This window comes from Mirounga leonina, unplaced genomic scaffold (genome assembly GCF_011800145.1).
Source record: "Mirounga leonina isolate KUSES-001 unplaced genomic scaffold, KU_Mleo_1.0 Mir_125, whole genome shotgun sequence".
Classification (NCBI taxonomy): Eukaryota; Metazoa; Chordata; class Mammalia; order Carnivora; family Phocidae; genus Mirounga; species Mirounga leonina.
Window position 1 is genome coordinate 10,428,396 of NW_023270305.1, and position 19,149 is coordinate 10,447,544.

Consider the following 19,149-nt stretch of genomic DNA (forward strand, 5'->3'; position numbering starts at 1 on the left):
CTGAAGAGGGAAAAAAAAAGAGACACTTCTGTTTTCTTCTGGAAAATTGTGGCCTCCCTTCCCAATCTGATACCACAATGGCCCAACCCAAAGGGGCAAGATTTACAAGCTTATCCTCCACATGTTAGACTGCTTTCTTATTCCTGGTTTCCTTTCCTAACCTACAGCTCTCCAAATCCCTGCCCTTTGGTATGAATGCTCCCAGTTACCTCCCTTTTAAACTGAACACTCATTTAAAATGTTTTATTGTATCTGCATCCATGTTTTATTTGTATCTGCATCCAATTTCTGCATGAGATCCCAGTAAAGTACTTCCTACTCAGAAGAGTTTCAATGAATATGTGTCAAATAAATGAATAGGGAAATAAATAACATACTGTTCAGTCTTTCAGTGCTGTCTTGCTGCTTAGAGTGCTGTGCACTCAGAAAGATTGCAAGCCTCACAGAGCAGAGGGCATGTGCATCATGCATTCTATTTCATGTCTCTCTCTGTTCCTTGCTCAGAACTGAGTGCAGTGTAGACCTGGTTGAACTACAAACAAGGTAAATACATGTTGGCTAATAGTTACATTCCATATTCTAAGACCTGAAGGAACACAATCAAGAGATATGTTGTCAGCTACCAGAATCTCCTTTCTGAGCCTTTCCCCTTTCTCTGACATTCCCCATATTCTTCATGCTCCTGACCCCTTGCCATCCCAAAATTTACTCTTGGACAGGAGCATCATTAGTATAGTGAGTGGAGTTAGTGAGTTTTCTTGAGCAAGTTCCTGCCTATGATCTGCACTGCAGGAAGAGTCTCTCTCCTTCCTCCCCCCAATAGAGGGATTTCAGGATCTATTCAGCAAATAAGGGAATACTCTGAGGGTTTGAATGACCCTTTGCTGTAGTCTTGAAACACAGAATAAATGGCTAATTTTCATGTACATGGTCACCTAGAGAAAAGAATCCTAATTGGTGGGCTCTGATGCTGACTCCTTCTTAAGCCATTATTATCTCCGATCTGTAATCACATGCACATTTACATTGTGCATGTAATGGGTCACCAGCTATAGTCACCCATAATTCTTCTTGATTGAATTAACTGAAAGAAACAGAAGTTGTCAGCCAGAGTTGGCCTGAATTAACCAAGAAAATGTGGATATACATGGGCAACAGTGTTTGCATGTTTGGTTTCTCTCAAACAAGCCAGGACCCACCCTGAGTATCTGACAGCAAGAGTGTACAAACTCTCAGGACTCAGCAGCGAAACTAAGACATGAGGCCAGAAAATGCTTATCTCTAATGGACTTTGCAAAGCTTAATTAACTCCTGCAGGACAAGTTCTTTGCGATGTTCAGATTGCATATATTCTCAAAGGTCAAAGATTATGAAGATGGAAAGGAATAATGACTTATTATACACTCAATTGGATCAGAAGGGCACTTCTAATGCTTTAATTTTTAATTATTTTATTATTAAAATCTGAGAATTGACAGATCATCCTTAGACTGTTCAATTAAAAAAAAAAACACTGTAAGTGATGGTATTTTGTATGTTTGTTTGTTTTGAAGATAGTGATGGATATATCTGTAGGGCAAGGAGGGGTAGGGAGGGTTTCCTTTTTTTCCTCTTTCACGTTGTTTCCATAGATGGGGCCTCAGAACCCAGTTAACAGATGTAACATCTGAGCCTTGTTTTCAGAGGTCTTTCTCACAATACAAGTGAATTCACAATGTTTTCTAAAGAACTGGTGTTATTATATTCTGAAAGTTCCCATTGACATCACTGAGCTTCTTGAGCAGGCTGAAGGAGCATTCTGAAAAGGATTTAAATTTGTTATTTAATTGAGATGATCTTCTTTATTCATTCATTTTAGTCAAGAAAATAAATTTTTTGTCAAGAAAATAAATACCTACTCATACCCAGTTCTGGGAAAAGAATGGTAGGGAAAGAGATACCATCTTCCCTAAAAGCCCAGTTTCCTGAAAGACTGAGCCCAGTATACAGGAAAAGTCAACTATGTATTGGTGAGAAAAAGACATGCTACTCAGAATAATGAACATTTTAGCTGAAAACTGAAAGAAAAAGAAGAAACTGACCTGATTAGAGATGACCGAAACCATTCTAGTCAGAATTAAGTTACACAAAAGCCTTAAAGTGTGAGAGAGCATGGACATTTTGGTAAATCCAGGGAAGCCATTATGGGATCATACCTGTGCAGATGGGGTGCATAGCCTGTGCAGAAAAAGAAGGAGTAGGAGAAGCATATGGGGACTATTCACAGGGGTATTTTATCTAGAGGCTCCTTGGAGCCATTTAAAACACTCAAAATTTAGGGGTGCCTGGGTGGCTCAGTCATTAAGCGTCTGCCTTCGGCTCAGGTCATGATCCCAGGGTCCTGGGATGGAGCCCCGCATCAGGCTCCCTGCTCAGCGGGAAGCCTACTTCTCCCTCTCCCTCTCCCCCGCTTGTGTTCCCTCTCTCTCTGTCAAATAAATAAATAAAATCTTTAAAAAATAAATAAATAAAAAATAAAACACTCAAAATTTAAAAGTAATTTAAAATTAAATTGCATCTTAGAAAACCATTGATGCCATTGATGGGACTGGTTGTAAGTGAAACTGCCCGGGAGGCAGAAACCCATTAGGTGATGATAAAAGACTTCTTGAGGAAATAGGACCATGGCCTGAGAAAGTATAAAAGGGCACAGGAGGGGCACCTGGGTGGCTCAGTCAGTTAAGCATCTGATTCTTGATCTCAGCTCAGGTCTTGATCTCAGGGTCATGAGTTCAAGCCCCACATTGGGCTCCACACTGGGCATGGAGCCTATTTGAAAAAAGAAAAAGGCACAGGTGAAGGGATAGATTTTAAAGATGGTTAGGGTACAGAATTAATGGGATGTTCTGCTAGACTGGACAGAAAGGCAGATAGAAAGGACAAAGATCAATCTGAGTTTCTGGTTTATGGCTTTTGCTAGGTGGTGGTGTGGTACCAATCACTGAGGCTGGGCTTACAGGAAGATGGGGGAACTGCAAGGGACAGTGGTGGTGTGGTGGTGGTATTTGGAGAGGGAAGAGAAGGTGTACATCTTCATTTCTTTGGAATGTTTTTCCCATTATTGTTGTTAATGTGGATCTAATATGTGAATTTCACCAAATTCACCCTTCCAGCCTGTTGACTTTTGGATCCTAAAGCCCTAACTCATCAGAAATCTTTTATCAGGTAGTTGTTCCTCAATTAGACTTTGTTATTGATAAGTTATCTCAAAATATAATTGATATACAGTTTATGATGTCCTTATAGAGATTTTATTATTAGCTTTACTTTTTAATGGGGCTAGGATATTTTTAATAATCTAAGAGTGACCCACTGGAGCAATTTTTTAAATTAAAAACTACATCCTGATCTTAGTTTAAATTCACAACAGCTCTGTGAGAAAGACAGAGTGGTTATATTATATTTAGTTACAGCGGAAGAAGAGTAGCATCTAAAAGTTTAGTGACTTGACCAGCGTGACCCACAAGCAGTGTCTTTGCCTGTGGAACTCTGTCTTTGTACTCTTATTCTGGGGGTCACTTCTCTTCCTCACTGTCTGTGAAGGGCAGGCCCACGTGTTGAGTTCAGTAAAGATGCACATCTTATTGACCATTAGAACGTAGCACATTACTATCATCATTATTATTTTATTTGGAGAGTTTACTGCTCTGGACGCTATTCTGACAAGTGGAATTGTTCTTATGTTTTAAAGCATAATGCATTAAAAAGCGCATGAAAAGTTATGCTATCAATTGGTATTGTGAGAATGTTTTCCCGTCCAATGCACTTTAGAGCCGGGTTCACCGACAAACTGCCCACATCAGGAATGCATTCTAATAAAAGCACATGCATTACGGAGGTGAGAACACTTGAAATAGCATTTGCATATGCTACAAGACTTACAATGTAATGGATTTCTAACTAATTAGCATGATTTCCCAGACTGAATTATGCCACATGTAGGAGTAGCTGGATATAAAAATAAATTTGATTATAATGTGCATAAATTGCTCATTTCTTACAGAATTATGGCTTTTTCTTAAGTGAATGCCCAACTTCCCCCAATTGTCAATGAAAATGTGTTTCCAAATGGCTGCTCTTTTGGGGGCTGTGCTCCTTTCTGGGAGTTTGGCTACTCGTGGCAGCTGCTTTGTTGGAACATGACACACACAGCACATCAGGCAGTGAGTGTGACCTACATTCAGGATGTTTATGAGTTCTGCAGAAATTGGTTAATTTCACTTGCTGTTTTGTTCTTCTACTGATGCAAGGGGTCTTTGAGTGTCTTTCTGGGCAATAAAACCATGGATGCTAACAGGAAAGTACAGTGCATATAGAAGAACAAGATTAAAAGGTGCAAATCCACCATGGCAGATTTCTTCCAGATCTGTGCCAGGTTTTGTTAGAATGGGAAAAAACCAATGACAAAGGTGCTCCTCTATTCCACGGAGCTGCCATTATCATGACTCATACACAGACAATTATAGAACAAAACAAATACTAAATACCGATAGTATATTCTGTAATGCAGAGGAGGAGAAATTCCTTTCTCTGAAGGCAAATGGATGGCACTTAATCTGGGAAGAAGAATAGGTAAGATTTCAATGGTTGAAGCATAGAAGACATTTTGCATCAGCAGCCTAGATAGAGGGTAAGAAAAGCATCTTTTTTTCATGCACAGATTCAACCATTCATTATTAGGCTTCTATTACATATGAACTATAGTGATTCTCTATGTGTGATGTGTCACTAGGTTTAACATCCCATATGCAGTTTGTTAATAGAGTTGTGCACACACACACTAATGTGTTCCTTTGCCAATATGTTTGGGAAGCACTGAGTAAACAAAGGTAAACATGATTATTTCAAGACTTCTCAGCATTCAGTGTTTTCCAATTTATCCAACCAGGGAAGCTTTGTTTTAAATTTTAAATTTAACTAGTCAAGGAATTTTTTAAAATCATGCATAGATTCCAGTTAACCACAAGAAGCTAGATCAGAGAGTAGTGAAAACTTCATGATATGAAGGGAAGTTGGATGCCCCCTTTGTTAATCTCAAATCACAGGAGCAAAATATTAACTGTCATTTATTGACTGCCTACTCGTACCAGGCATGGTGCTAGTATTTGACCTGCACTTTGTGCGGCTCTCACAAAAATTTTCTAGGTTATCTACAACTTCATCTATACACTGATGAGAAAACTAAGGCTCACACAGATGAGGAGCCCAGAGTGTCACACAGTTTATAATGACAAAGTCCATGTGGTCCTCCTCTACACACGGCATTTTGTTAAATTGTGTTTTATATTATTTTTTTTTTATGAATCACTTGCACTGGAAGTTCCAAGAAGATGGGTAGAGTCAAGGAAGTTTAACACAAGTGGTAGTTGAACGTCAGTCCACAGACAACTCCAGTCAGTGTTTCTAGATAAACAGGGGAATGCATTGTTTATCTCTAATACAGGATATATGTAAGGGTTGAGGAAATCTGCTTCCCATCCACCCTTTCTCAGAAAGGTACTTAAGGACATGATTCAGACAAACGAAGGATTACTCAAAGAAGAGGAAGGGTTTAGGTTCAGGGATAAGTGAACCTTACAAGGCCAAAATGCAGAGTCTTGTGTTTACACCACCAAGATTCTAGCTCCGACTTTACAATCACAGCCCCCAATTTGAAGTTCTTAGAAAGTAGATTCTGCTCCTATCGGGAGGATTAATCCACTTGCTTCAGTACTTTCTTCTCCAAACTCTAAACATTTGGTATTTTACTGGTAGTGTAAAATGAAATCCTCTTTTTCCCAATTTCTTATCTATCAGTTCTCATAAATCCTAATCGACTACTAGGAGTTTGGGATGAAGCTGGAGGTAGGAAAGTACAAAACAGGTTACTCAGGAACCCAGAGGTTCATCATCACAGAGAAGGACTAAAGTAGGTGGTGATTCATGTGACAGAATAGAACAAAGTTAACCGAACACTCTTTTAACAATATCAGTATCTCTTACTCTGAACTGGCTTGAGCAAGCACAAATAAACAGTTGGTCCTTTGGTGGGCCGCAACAACAAAACCTAAAAGTTTGCCTTCAGCCTAGAGTGGGCAGTCACAACCACCGTATAATTAGTGGTGACCAGCAGGAAGTTCAACTGTGGTTTTTACATGGTCTGAAGAAGCTGATTTGCCCTCATTCAGCTAACCCAATGGGAAGTGTGGAACACAAAAACCCAACTGATTCCCAAATCCCATTTTAATTACTTGTTGTAGGCCCCAGTGGCCAATTTTATCAGAGAGTTTGTTCCATTTGGGTGAGAATGTTTATTCAGAGTACCATGGAGACTTATTTCCAGAGATGGCAAAAAAAATGCATGCTCCTGAAATGAAGCCTCTCCATTATTCACAGAAAATATAAAGACACTGCTTCTATTAACTTTCCAGCTATCACTGATTTCATTTAAACCAAAATATTAGATTTAGTCTATTCACAATACTGTAATCACAACATAGTTATCGCTTTGAATTGCTGGTATTTCTACCTACTTCATTTTAGTACTTAATTTGTTTCTTTTTTTTTTTTTAACATGTTACACCTCAGTATTTTAATTATACTCAGCTGAATGTATCTGAATGCTCTCAGCATGCTTCATTATTTATATTAGCAGAAAAGCACATAAAATCAAATTGCATGCTGACATTTTATAATCTGTACTTGCATATTTCTAAAATAGATTTCTATAGATACAGCAACTATTCAACAGTGACTCAAGATATGCTATGATTTTAAAATTTAACTGAATTTTAATGTAGTCCCAAAATAAAATTTATGAGTTTTCACTAGAAAATGTCTTATCTGATTATTCATATTCTACAATTATTAACTGCTCCTATTCTGCATTTGATTGAATTGTAAAAAGGCGAATCCCTTTCCTTCTTACCCTGGGCATTAAGCTGTAATTTCTGCTCATTTTGAGTTTTCCATATCTAAATTGGAAATTATGTTAGATCTATTGAAATACCAAGTATAAATAAAATATAAACCTTTTTTTATTAGAAATGGACATTACCGTTTAATTTAGGAAGGAGGTCTGTGACATGCTGCCTTTCTCATCATAAATTTCTTCTGGGTTAAGTAGATGCCCTTTACCAAAAAGTTGGTTTAAACTCTTTCTTCTTTATTTGGAATTAAGAGTCAGAAGTCCCAGAAAGAATTATGAGAGCTTATGTTTTTAATTTTTGCACCTTTCCTAAAAACTAAGCTGTGTCCTTGGGTCTGGCAAAACAACCTCTCCATCAGCTTTATCTAAGATTCTAGTCTATTCTTCAAATAGATGCTTTGGTTGGTCTTTAGGCTTATTCTAGACATATAAAAGGCAGATAAATAGCAGAGAAAGCTGGCAAAATGTATGCTTCTTCTTTGAATGATCAGGCTGCAGAGGATATTAGTATAAATTTCTTCCCTGATTAGAATCTCTTCTAATGTGCTATGTGCCATTGTGAGAAAAAGAGGGAGGATAGTCCATTTAGTTATCCGTTTCAGGAAAGATACAGTAAGTCCTTAAAGAATGAGCAAGCCAATAAGAGACAGAATCTGAAACACAATGACATTTCAGGCAAAGAAACTACCTTAGCAATTCTCTTGAGGAAGATGACAGTATATTGTAAATTTGAAAAACAGCACAAATATAAGTATTAAGATGAGGTCTGGATTTGGTTAAAACACAAAGCAAGGATGCATGAGTAATGAGAAACAAAGCTACCACTTCAGAATAGAGAGCCCTTGTGCAGGTGAGGAGTCTGGCTACAACTACCTAATATGAGAGACAAGGGGGAGCTCTGGAACACTTGTGTGCAGGAAGATACAGTTGACCAGGCTATGTTGCAGGAATGTGAATCTGGCAGTGTGTGCAGGATACTGGGGATATTACTGGAGGTAGGACAAACAACTGTGAGGCTGTCAGAGCAACCCAGGATATGGTTGACTCAGTTCAAGTCCAATTCAACAACTTAGTGAATGTCTAAATTGAGAGAGGCACAGTGCTTGATACTGTGTAGGGAGACATGATAAGCCAGTCTTGTTGTTTTCTGTAGTCAGGGACATATTATTTACTTAATAAATGTTGGGAGAAAAAAAGGAAGAAGACAGACCAAGAGGGAGGGAGGGAGCTAGGGAACATGGAGGGACAAGCACACATAGAAGGGAAGAAGAAAAAGACAGGTAGAAAGTAAGAAAAGACAGGGATAAGGAACATAAGAAAAGGATTTAACCATAGACAAAAAATAGCAAATAAAAAAATAATCCATACAATTATCTGCTAATACCTCTAAACATCTTAAAGAATTACACTATTTCCTGGAAAATATAAATGATTAAAATTAATACATTTGACACAGAACATTAGTGCTTATAAATATCTATGCTCTTTTTTCTGATCACACAGAAATGAGCAGAGAGGGTGTGAATCACTTACAAAATGGCCCATAATAACCTCCCACAGACAGGTGTCTGTCTCCCTAGGAGCTCGCTTAACTTAGTAATTCTGAGGACACACAGGACAAAAACACAGAATGGAAGGAACATGGGTCTCTGGATGAACCAACCCCAACATGCTGCATTACACAGTGACTGGAATGATCACTAAATGTTTATTGTGTTAAGCCATTTGAACACATTAGCCTGATATGTACTCTGACTGATATGAAAAAATATGTACAAGAACTGTCAATCAAATAGACACTAATTTGGTTGATATTATTATAAGCAAGTTCTACCAAGTTTTCAAGAAACAATTTCAAATAATAATTAAAATACCTAGGTTTTGGGAAAATATCCCAATCAATTTCCCAAAGCCTGGATATGTGTGTGTATACGTATTTATGAAATAATATAATTTCTTGATAGAGAGGTGCATAAATGTATTACAGATATAATATTATAAATAAAATTTCATGGAATATAATCCACACTATGTAAAATTTTTTCCAAGCAAAACTGAATGGTACAAAATTGTTTTAAAATTTAATATACTTTATTACCTTAATTAAGAAGAACAATAATATCACCTTGAAGAAGACTAAAAGACATTTAATAAAAGTCAAAACTCATTTCTTAATTTAAAATATTCTCTTAATAAAATAAAGACAGAAGAATATTAATATGATAAAGAATATATAATTAATACCAACAGCAAATATCAGAATAGAGGCACTCACATACATTAAAGTCTACAACAAAGCAAGGGTGTTTTCCATCCCATTTTTTACTCTATAACTTTATGAGTTTCCCAGGTGAAAAAAAAAAGACACAATACAAGAAAATATTAAAGACCAAACTTCAGTATTTATAGGTATGATTGGTAACGTAGCCAATGTAAGATAACTGAAAAATAGTTGAAATCACTGTATTGTATCTTTGGATATCAGTTGCTTAACCAACAATGAATCCTTCAGCAGCTTACTGAGGAATATACACACATACCCACACACGCACACAGGTGCATGCACACAGGGGTGCGTGCATGCACACACATACACACACACAGACACATACTCAAAGGTCTTCCAAATGGAGAGCCATACAATGTCCTTATATAAAGGTTAAACCCCAGAATGATCTTACCTCTCTCCAACTTATTTTTTCCTATTAATCAAATTCATTAAAACTTCTGCTTAATTTAGTATTGGGTATAATGAAGTGAATCAATGAACATGAAACAATATCCAAAATAATTCCTAAAAAGAAAAGCCCATATAGGACACTGAAATTTATAGCAGCATATATTAAAATGCATTGCGGTGTTTTAGTAACTGAAGTAATGTAGTAAAGAGCCATTTAAAGTAAGAGAAAAGGTGGATTTTTCAATGATCATTATTGGCATAAATAGCCAATATTTAGAAAAAGAAATAAGATAGCATCTCCTCTTGTATCTACTCACATGCAAATTTCTAGATGGAGTAATATATAAATGCAAAAATGAATGAATCAAAGAATGAAAATGCATTTACAAATATAGGATAAGTATTTCTATAATATCAGGAGTGAACAATATAGAATAATAATATAACACTTTTTAAAACTTCTTTAAATTAACTTAAAAAATAGATAATTGAAATGGAAAAATATTATTTTCCATGTAAAAAATTTTATAACATATATTCAACCCAAGGAGTTATTATGTTAATACCTTATTATACTACTATAAAGATCTATTGCTAAGTGTTAAGAAAAACATAAATAACCCAAGAAGATTAAAAAGTTTAAAAAATAGAAACAGGCATTTCACAAAAGACCTATAGACGTAAAAACTGCACACATGCAATCATAAGATGAATGCAAATTAAAGCCATAATACACTATTTTTCTCTATCAAGCTGTCAAAGACAAAGAAAAGCTAACTGCCAGTGTTGTCAAGGGTCGGAGGAAAATAGAAATGCTTCCATAGCACTGAAGGTGTGTAAATTCCAATTTATACACATTGCATTGACCATATGCAATACATTTTTAAAAAGACTAAGAATGTACAGGTTTCTAATTATCAATTTTTCACTTCAGGTGACTAGTGGTACAGATGTAAGTAATAATTTACAAATACCATCACAAGGGTTTTTCTAGCAACATTGCTTATACAGCAAAGAAAAAAAAGCAAACAAATTAAATCTTCCATGGTAACATCATGGTGGTTGAATAAATGTTGGCCTATCATATAATGGAATAATGTGTGGTATTAAAAATACTATTATAGAAAAAATATTTAATGGCCTGGAAATATGCTCATTATATATATTTTAGGCTTAAAGATATAGCTAATATATATCAAAAATAAATTGCTCTTAATTTGCATGGCATATACAGGTAGGAGCATGAATTTATGCATACACTCATCAACAAAAACACACCAACACACAGACACATATACACACATACCCCTCATATGCACCAAACTGATCATAATGGAAGGAAATAATTCTGTGATTATATCTGATAAGTAAGTGGATTTGCAATTTTTTAAAAAGTTTCTTTTACTTACATCTATTTTATAATTTTTCTAAGCTGCACAAAATAGATTTGCATTAAAAAAAATTGTATTCTGGGGTGCCTGGGTGGCTCAGTCGGTTAAGCATCCAATCCTTGGTTTTGGCTCAGGTCATGGTCTCAAGGTCATGGGATCAAACCCCATTTCAGGCTCTGCTCAGTGGGGAGTCTGCTGGAGATTTTCTCTGCCTCTTCCTCTGCTGCTCCCCCCACTCTCATGCACTCTCTCTCTAAAATAAATAAATATTTAAAAAACAACCATATATTTAAGAAAACTAGTATGCTACTTTAAGAAAAAAAGAAGCCCAGGAAGAATGTTCTAAGGAAACTGTTATTAAGGTCTTCTCATAAGGTCTTCTCTTACCACTCTGACTTGGGTGATAGAAACAGCTAATTCCTTGGTGGTCATGAATCTTTCTTTAACTGGATCAAGTTAGATCATATCTTAGGACAAATCACTTCCTATCTCTAAGCCTCAGTTTATCCGTTGGCAAAAAGAGAGGAGTCAGGATTTAAGTAGATGATCCCTGAAACCCTTTGAGATGCTGTGATTATTAAAAATATTTTGCACACACATGTTAATTTATCTGCACTGTTTTGAATTCTCTAATTTTTCCCCTACTTAAACTGTGGCTTACTACTATATTTTTATTCTTCAATGATGGAAAAATGATGTTTCCTCTTGTGTTATCCCAATATCAAATTTGGTCAAGCAGGAGGGTCCAAAACAAAATCTGTGAGTCCTACCTCCACTGTTCTAGTCAGACATAAGCAGAAAATTGACACAGAGGATCAAGGAATCTGTGTGTCTGTGAATGGCTAGCTCAGGAACTGGTGTGCTATATGAAAAGGGAAGTGGAGAAGAGCCAGGGCCAGAACTCTGAGCAATAGAAGTTGTGTGACCCTGTATTTTGTTCTATAAACAAAGACCTTTTGAGAGTGAAGGGGCCTTACTAATAATTATGTTGAAACAACAGGAAAAAAGAGACTGTCCTATGAAAAGCAGGATGATGGTCATCCACATATTTGGTCATCCCAAATATAAGTCTCAGAGTTTGGAAAAAGCATATTTTTCCTGCATAAAAACTAAGAAGAAACAAGGGAGGTTATATCTGGGTGACAAAATCTGTCAATGAGAGACATTTGAGAGTGGTTTGCTGGCTACTATGTCTTAACTTCCCAATGACCAGAGGCCTTCCTGATTATGGATTTTCCTCCATACAAATATGGAGGTCTGCCCACTTGGGCATAATTCATATTCCTGGTAAAATTTTATTTCACATACCACCATGCTTCCTTAAGTCACTAAGCACATCCCTACCCTTAACAGTGGTTGAGGGATATCCAATACATGACCCTGGTCACCAACCATTCTGGCTTGAGGACTTTCCCAAGATATAGGACTTTCATTTGAAATCAGGCACACTAAGAGGGTTAGTCACCCTGCCAGCAGATCCAGACCTCCCTCTGCTAAGGTACTCAATTTATTTCCCCTCAATCCATTTCTCTGTTTTGATATTTTTGTTCTCTAAACTACACATCATTTGTTCAATGAATATTGTTATGGGCTGAACTGTGTCTCTCCAAAACTCATATGTTGAAGTCCTAACACCCAGTACCTCAGAATGTGACGGTATTTGGAGACAGGATCTTTAAAGAGGTAATTGAAGTAAAATGAGGTCACAAGGGTCAGGCCTTAATCCAATATGATTGGTATCCTCAGAAGAAAGGAAAAGACACCAGGGACCCATAGAGAAAATGTCATGTGAGGACCCAGGAAGAAGACAACCACGTACAAGCCAAGGAGAGAGACCTCACAAGAAACCAACCCTGTCGACACCTTAGTCCTGGACTTCCAGTCTCCCCAACTGTAAGGAAACCTCTATTGTTGAAGGCTCCCAGTCTGTGGTACTTTGTTACAGCACCCCTGGCAACCTCATGTGAATATAGTGTTAAAGTAATTTTCCCCTTAACCTCATTGCCTAAGAAACTAGAAAATCTAAATTCTCTAGAGAAATGGTTTTCCTGGTTGTTGGAAATATGGCAATCCATCTTGTTTCAACATAATTGTTTTTCAGCAATTTGTACACTAGGAATAGCTATCCAGATTTTTCACAGGGCTTTAAATTGCATTTCATTGCTTTTTCATTAAGAAACCCGTCATGATTTGCATTCTGTCCATCTGTCCAAGTTCATTTCATCTCTCTGAGGAGTTGACCTGTCTCTTTCTGTTTAGTACATATAATTGGTTTTGATGTCCATGTTAGATCAAGTTTAATTATCAGGTGGCCAATAGTCCCCAATGGCTTAGTTATTTCAAGTTTACTCATTTAGAATATATTGTTACTTAACAACACATCAGGACTGAAATTATCCTACTTAGAGTCTGTCATTTAAGCCTTTACAAATCATACCCACAGTACATTATGGTTTTATTCACTAATTACTAAGTATAATATGAAAAAGCGAATTAGCATTTTGAAAATAGTAGCATCATACTCACAAAAGTGTAAAAATACCTTTTCTTTCTTTTTTTCTTTTCTTTTTTTTTAGTTGGGAAGACTTTAAGTTTCATCCTTTTATTCTTCAATACTTAAAACTTGTAGTGGAATAGAAACTAAAGTTCTTGGTCTCAGGAGGTGAGAGAATCCCTTACTTCAATGAGGACCACTATTAGACCTAGACCAAGGGAACTGGTGACCAGGACCAGTGTTAGTCTTAGTCCCTGATTCCACATCTAGTCACTGAGGTCTCCTCAACAGGTGGGGTGATCTCAGGCATTCACTCCTGATATTGATACCTGTCGTTCTCTTTCTCCCTGTTCACCATTTGCTGTAATAGAAGGGGCTACTCTTTCTTTCTTTTTCATAAAGATATTCCCTGAAAAAGTTACGGACTCTGACGAATATTTTCTCATCTATAAAATGGGGCAAGAGAGGCTCACATTATTTAAACATAATTAAAAAAAAAAAACATAGAAGGGGGTTAAACATTGGGCCAACTTATTTTTAAGACAGAACTGAATTCCCTCTTTGGACTGCTTAGATTATAAAGACCTGATCCCAACTAGTCCTAGTATATAGTACTCAGCACAGAGTAGGCCCTTGATAAACACTTTCTGAATCAACTTAGATTCTTAATTTTCAAGAACAATCACTGCAGGAAAGCAATTTGGCAAAGGAGACTTTCCAGCTTAGCTGTCACACATATTCTGAACTATCCAAGTGGATGTGAAGTCAGATGACTGAGCCGGGTGAGCATGAGGGAGGAGCATACACACTTGTCAAGTAAGGACAACACTGCATAAGAGAATGGTGTCAGGCTAACAGGCTGCAGGCAGCAGGAGTCCTGTGGGCAGCTGATAGGAAACAGGCAGATAGTTTCTGAAACCTTGAGAATGCAGGCAACCAAACAGGAGAATCAGAAAATCAGTTTCTTTTGGATATCACCACTTCGAGTTTAGCTTCAGTGCAAGCTGCCTTCAAAAGATGGCACTGGTGCAACCAGCCCTGAGTGCTCGAGCCTGTTGCCAGGAACCAGTTTTCGAGGCCTGCCTTACAGACATTGGGGGGGGGCGGGTAGACAGGGTCATCTCTTCTGGTACAGGCTCAAGTATTCATGCCTTTTAATTTGGAAGCAATGAGAATGGAAAATATAAAAATGATCCAACTGTTAATTCCCCTTGATCTCTTCAAAACAACATGCTTATCTTGTGCAGGAGAGCATTTATAATCACACGCCATTATTCTTTAAAATTGGATGCTACAATTCTCTTTTACATTTAAAGAAAATATTTCACTCCATATTGCTTGAAAATCATCTAACATGATTTCCTATACTTTTGTCTTTTTTTAATTTTTTTTCTTTATTCTTTGCATATTTAGCTATGAGAGCATTTTTATAACACATAGTTCATATTACACTAAAAGATGGGATAAATGGTCTTAAATGGAAATGAAAACCTCCCATACTTCAAATGTGCCTTGGTGAATACTTTTACCATCCGCTTTTTATTTTATGAATTATGTCTTCTTTATAGCAAAAGGTGACTTAAAATCACTCACCCGTTTGAAAAACTTATTTTATTGTCATATGTGATTTCTCTTTTGATGTCTCCTAAAACCTGAAGACTTGCTAATGTTTAATCATCTTTATTTCTTTTAGAATGGGTATCAGTTAGAATTACATTTGGCTACAAGCTTAAAACAAACAAACAAACAAACAAAAACTCCAGAAAACAACAGCTTATCCAAGACTACAATTACTTTCTCTTTACTAAAAGAAACTCAGAGATAGATAGCCAGGGTTAGTATAATTATTACTATGGACTTAGGCTACTTCTAGTGTTGCATCAGTCTGAGACATTTGTCCTCATGATTCAAAATGAATCAGAACCACATCCACATCAGGATGGATGAAGAGAGAAAGAAAAGCATGCCATCTCCCATTATTCTCTAAGGGGATTTCCTGGAAGTCACTGTGACACTTCTACTTACATCTTATTCACAAATATTGGTCTCAAAGGAGACCTACATTCCAAGGAGGTTTTTGGTAAAGGAGGTTTTTGGTAAACATGTAGACAGCCAAGAAAAATCAGCGTTGCATTTTGTGGAAAATCGGGAGAAGAGAGATTAAGAGGGAATTAACAGTTTCTGATACAGCAGATTTAAAGAGATGCCTGTTGTGATCAGGAATCATGCCAAATCACTAGACCAGCAGCAGTAGTTGGAACGAGAATCAAGAGAAGTCGGCTGCTATGTGCACAATAAATAGTTTCTGAGTGAAGAAATGAATGATGAAGTGAGGTCTTCCTAATGTGACTTCAAACAGATGACAAGTATTTGCCTTGACCCTGTTCTGTTTTAGGAACTTCATGACCATCCCTCACCCTGTGATTGTTAAGTGCCACGATGTCTGGCTGGAATTTGACTGCAATGGGAGTCAATAGTTGTCAGTCTGGTCACAATGCTGCCCCTACTTGCTAAGTGACCTTGAGTTATTTACTTTTATTGAGACTGAGTTTCCTCACTTACAAAATAGGCATAAAATACTTTTTTATTGATCTGTTCATTCACTCAACAGATATTTATTGATTGGTTATTTGGTACTAGCCCTGTGCTGGATACTGAGGAGGTAAACAAAACACAGTGCATGTTCTCCTGGAACTTAGCAGAGAAGATAAACATGTAAAATAATCTCCCACCACTCCAGCAACCCTCAGTGTTTCCTGAGATTAAGAATTCCTCATATCAGTGAGGTCATATGATACATGTCTTTCTCTGATTGACTTATTTCGCTCAGCATAATACCCTCCAGTTCCATCCACATCATTGCAAATGGCACGATTTCATTCCTTTTGATGGCTGCAAAATACGGGTGGGAGGGATGGGGTGGCTGGGTGATAAGGACACTGGGGAGGGTATGTGCTATGGTGAGTGCTGTGAATTGTGTAAGACTGTTGAATCATAGACCTGTACCTCTGAAACAAATAATACATTATATGTTTGAAGAAGAAGAAGAAGAAGAAAGAAGGAAGAAGAAGAAGAAGAAGAAGAAGAAGAAGAAGGAGGAGGAGGAGGAGGAGGAGGAGGAGGAGGAGGAGGAGGAGGAGGAGAAGAAGAAGAAGAAGATAGCAGGAAGGGAAAAATGAAGGGGGGGAAATCGGAGGGGGAGATGGACCATGAGAGACTATGGACTCTGAGAAACAAACTGAGGGTTCTAGAGGGGAGGGGGATGGGGGGATAGGTTAGCCTGGTGATGGATATTAAATAGGGCACGTATTGAATGGAGCACTGGGTGTTATACGCAAACAATGAATCATGGAACACTACATCAAAAACTAATGATGTAATGTATGGTGATTAATATAACATAATAAAAAAATAAAAGTGTGTTCTAAATGTAATAAATAAATAAATAAATAAATAAATAAATAAATAAAATAATCTCCCAAAGAAACATACTTTGTAAATGATTATAAAGGAAATGCAGGGTGGTATAAAATACAATGGAAGTCCTTCACTTACAAGGCTTTTGCAAAGGCAATTTGCAATGTGGGATTGTTATGGTGCCTGACAGTTAATGAGTGTTCAAGGGATGTTAGTTCTATCCCTACTCTCCTTCAGTTGGAGAAGTAAAACATATACAGCTGAGTAAATCACAGCATTATCTGCATGGCAGTGAGTACTGACAACTTTGTACTGCATTCAGTTGTATTCGATGCATTCAGTTGAAGGATAGAGTCTATTTGGAGGAGAAAGGGGAGTCGAGGAGGATTTGAAAAAGAATGCCACATTTCAACCAGATGTTTAAGAATGGAGAGGACTGAATCAAGAAGTAAAGGATAGGAACTTTCAGGAGAAGGAGAAGCATAAGATGTCACAGTCTTGATGAGTCCTGGCTGTCCACGGACAGGGGAAGCCTAGGACATCTCTCCTTCCTCTGGCTTCCTCAATTTCAGGGTTCTGTGTCTCCTTCACTCATTAGTATGCTCCTCCCTCATCCTATAAGGACTTAATGCCCTTATATTTCTCCTTCCCTGTCCCTTTTCAAAAAAAAAAAAAAAATCTGATTGAATCTGTTCACACTGTGATGTGCATGATAGGCTAACTTGAAAACTCTAATGTTGTGCTCTAATAAGAGTTATAAAATCCGAGAGAGGGCCCAACAAAGTCAATGTTATGTTGAAATTAAGTGCTGAAAACTTCAAACCAATTATAAGCTAAAAATTATCATTTTGTTTATTCTCTCCTAAAAGCATTGCAAATCTCATGTCTTATTTAAAGCAAAACATAAGAAACACATATCAACTGAATAAAAATCAGACAGTTCAATTACAGTTATAGAACCCAATAAAATTTGAAACTATTACCTAAGATGATTAACTCTAATCTCTTAGCACTAACCTAAGTAGTTTTGGGGAATGAGTATGTGGCTGTATATTGGTTTTGGAAAATTAAGAATTAAGAAGTATTAAATAATTTATTAAAATTAAGGTTTATATCTAGCTGGCCAATTTTGTAAGGAAAAAGCATATATATAAAAATAAGGAGGTCATCCACTCAGGCATGGCAGAGTAGCCTATACAGATAGGAATGAAAACACAGTATAAACTGACAGTACCCAAATGAAAGGAGTAAGGTCAACAGTAGGAATAGGTTCTAAGTTGGATGCCAGGAGAATTGTGCAGAAAGCCAAGACTAGTCTGTGAAAAAAAATATTAAAATTCCAGGTCATGTAAATGAATATTTCTTGGATTTGTTCATTCTCCTCCCATTCTACTGCCAATATCCTAGTACAAAATAATGTCATCTTTCTCTTGGACCACTCAGTGCAGTAGCTAGCTAAGTGCACTTTCCACATCTAATTCTGTTTTATTTCTGATTGTTGTCTATAAAGCATCATAGTGATTATTCAAATCACAAATCTTGTCTTGTAGTAAGTGATATAATAAAATCTGTCCAAAGTACTAATGAAGCATGAAGGAAAGGGTAATTAACCTTGTTGGATGAGGTTGATTATAAAATAAAATATTTTTAGTTGAAAAAAAAAATTCCAGGTCATGTTCAGTCAAGATTAGAGTCATTGAATCTCTGGAATTTAAAACACTAGCAAGAAGGTGAAAGAAATCTTTGCAAGGCAATGGGCCTTTGTGCCCAGAAATTATGTTTGCACTGATCTTCTCCCTCTGTGGGAGTCAGAGCAGTACTTCATTGCAATCACTACCTGTGTCCTCGCTTACAGTCCCCATTAGACTTTAAGAGGGTCTTCACAAACATTTCGCTGCATGTGTGCATGATAAGGAATATACTAGACACCAGGGACCCTAGGACAGGTATCTGTTACACCTAAACTCCGTTTACTAATATCCCACTGTATTGGTGCTAGAACTTGTTCAGGGCTATTTCAAATGATGTTCAGGAATTTGAACTGGTGCTTACTTGTAGCAACCGATCATTAAATGATTCAAGATTTCGATAACTGAGTGTGCACTGGACAAAGAGAAAAATATCCATCCCTCTATGTTCTACGGACGGCACAAAACGTTTAATTCCACACATTGCATGCTCCAGATGGTGTACTGCTGCTGAACCGAAGGGTATTTTGCTT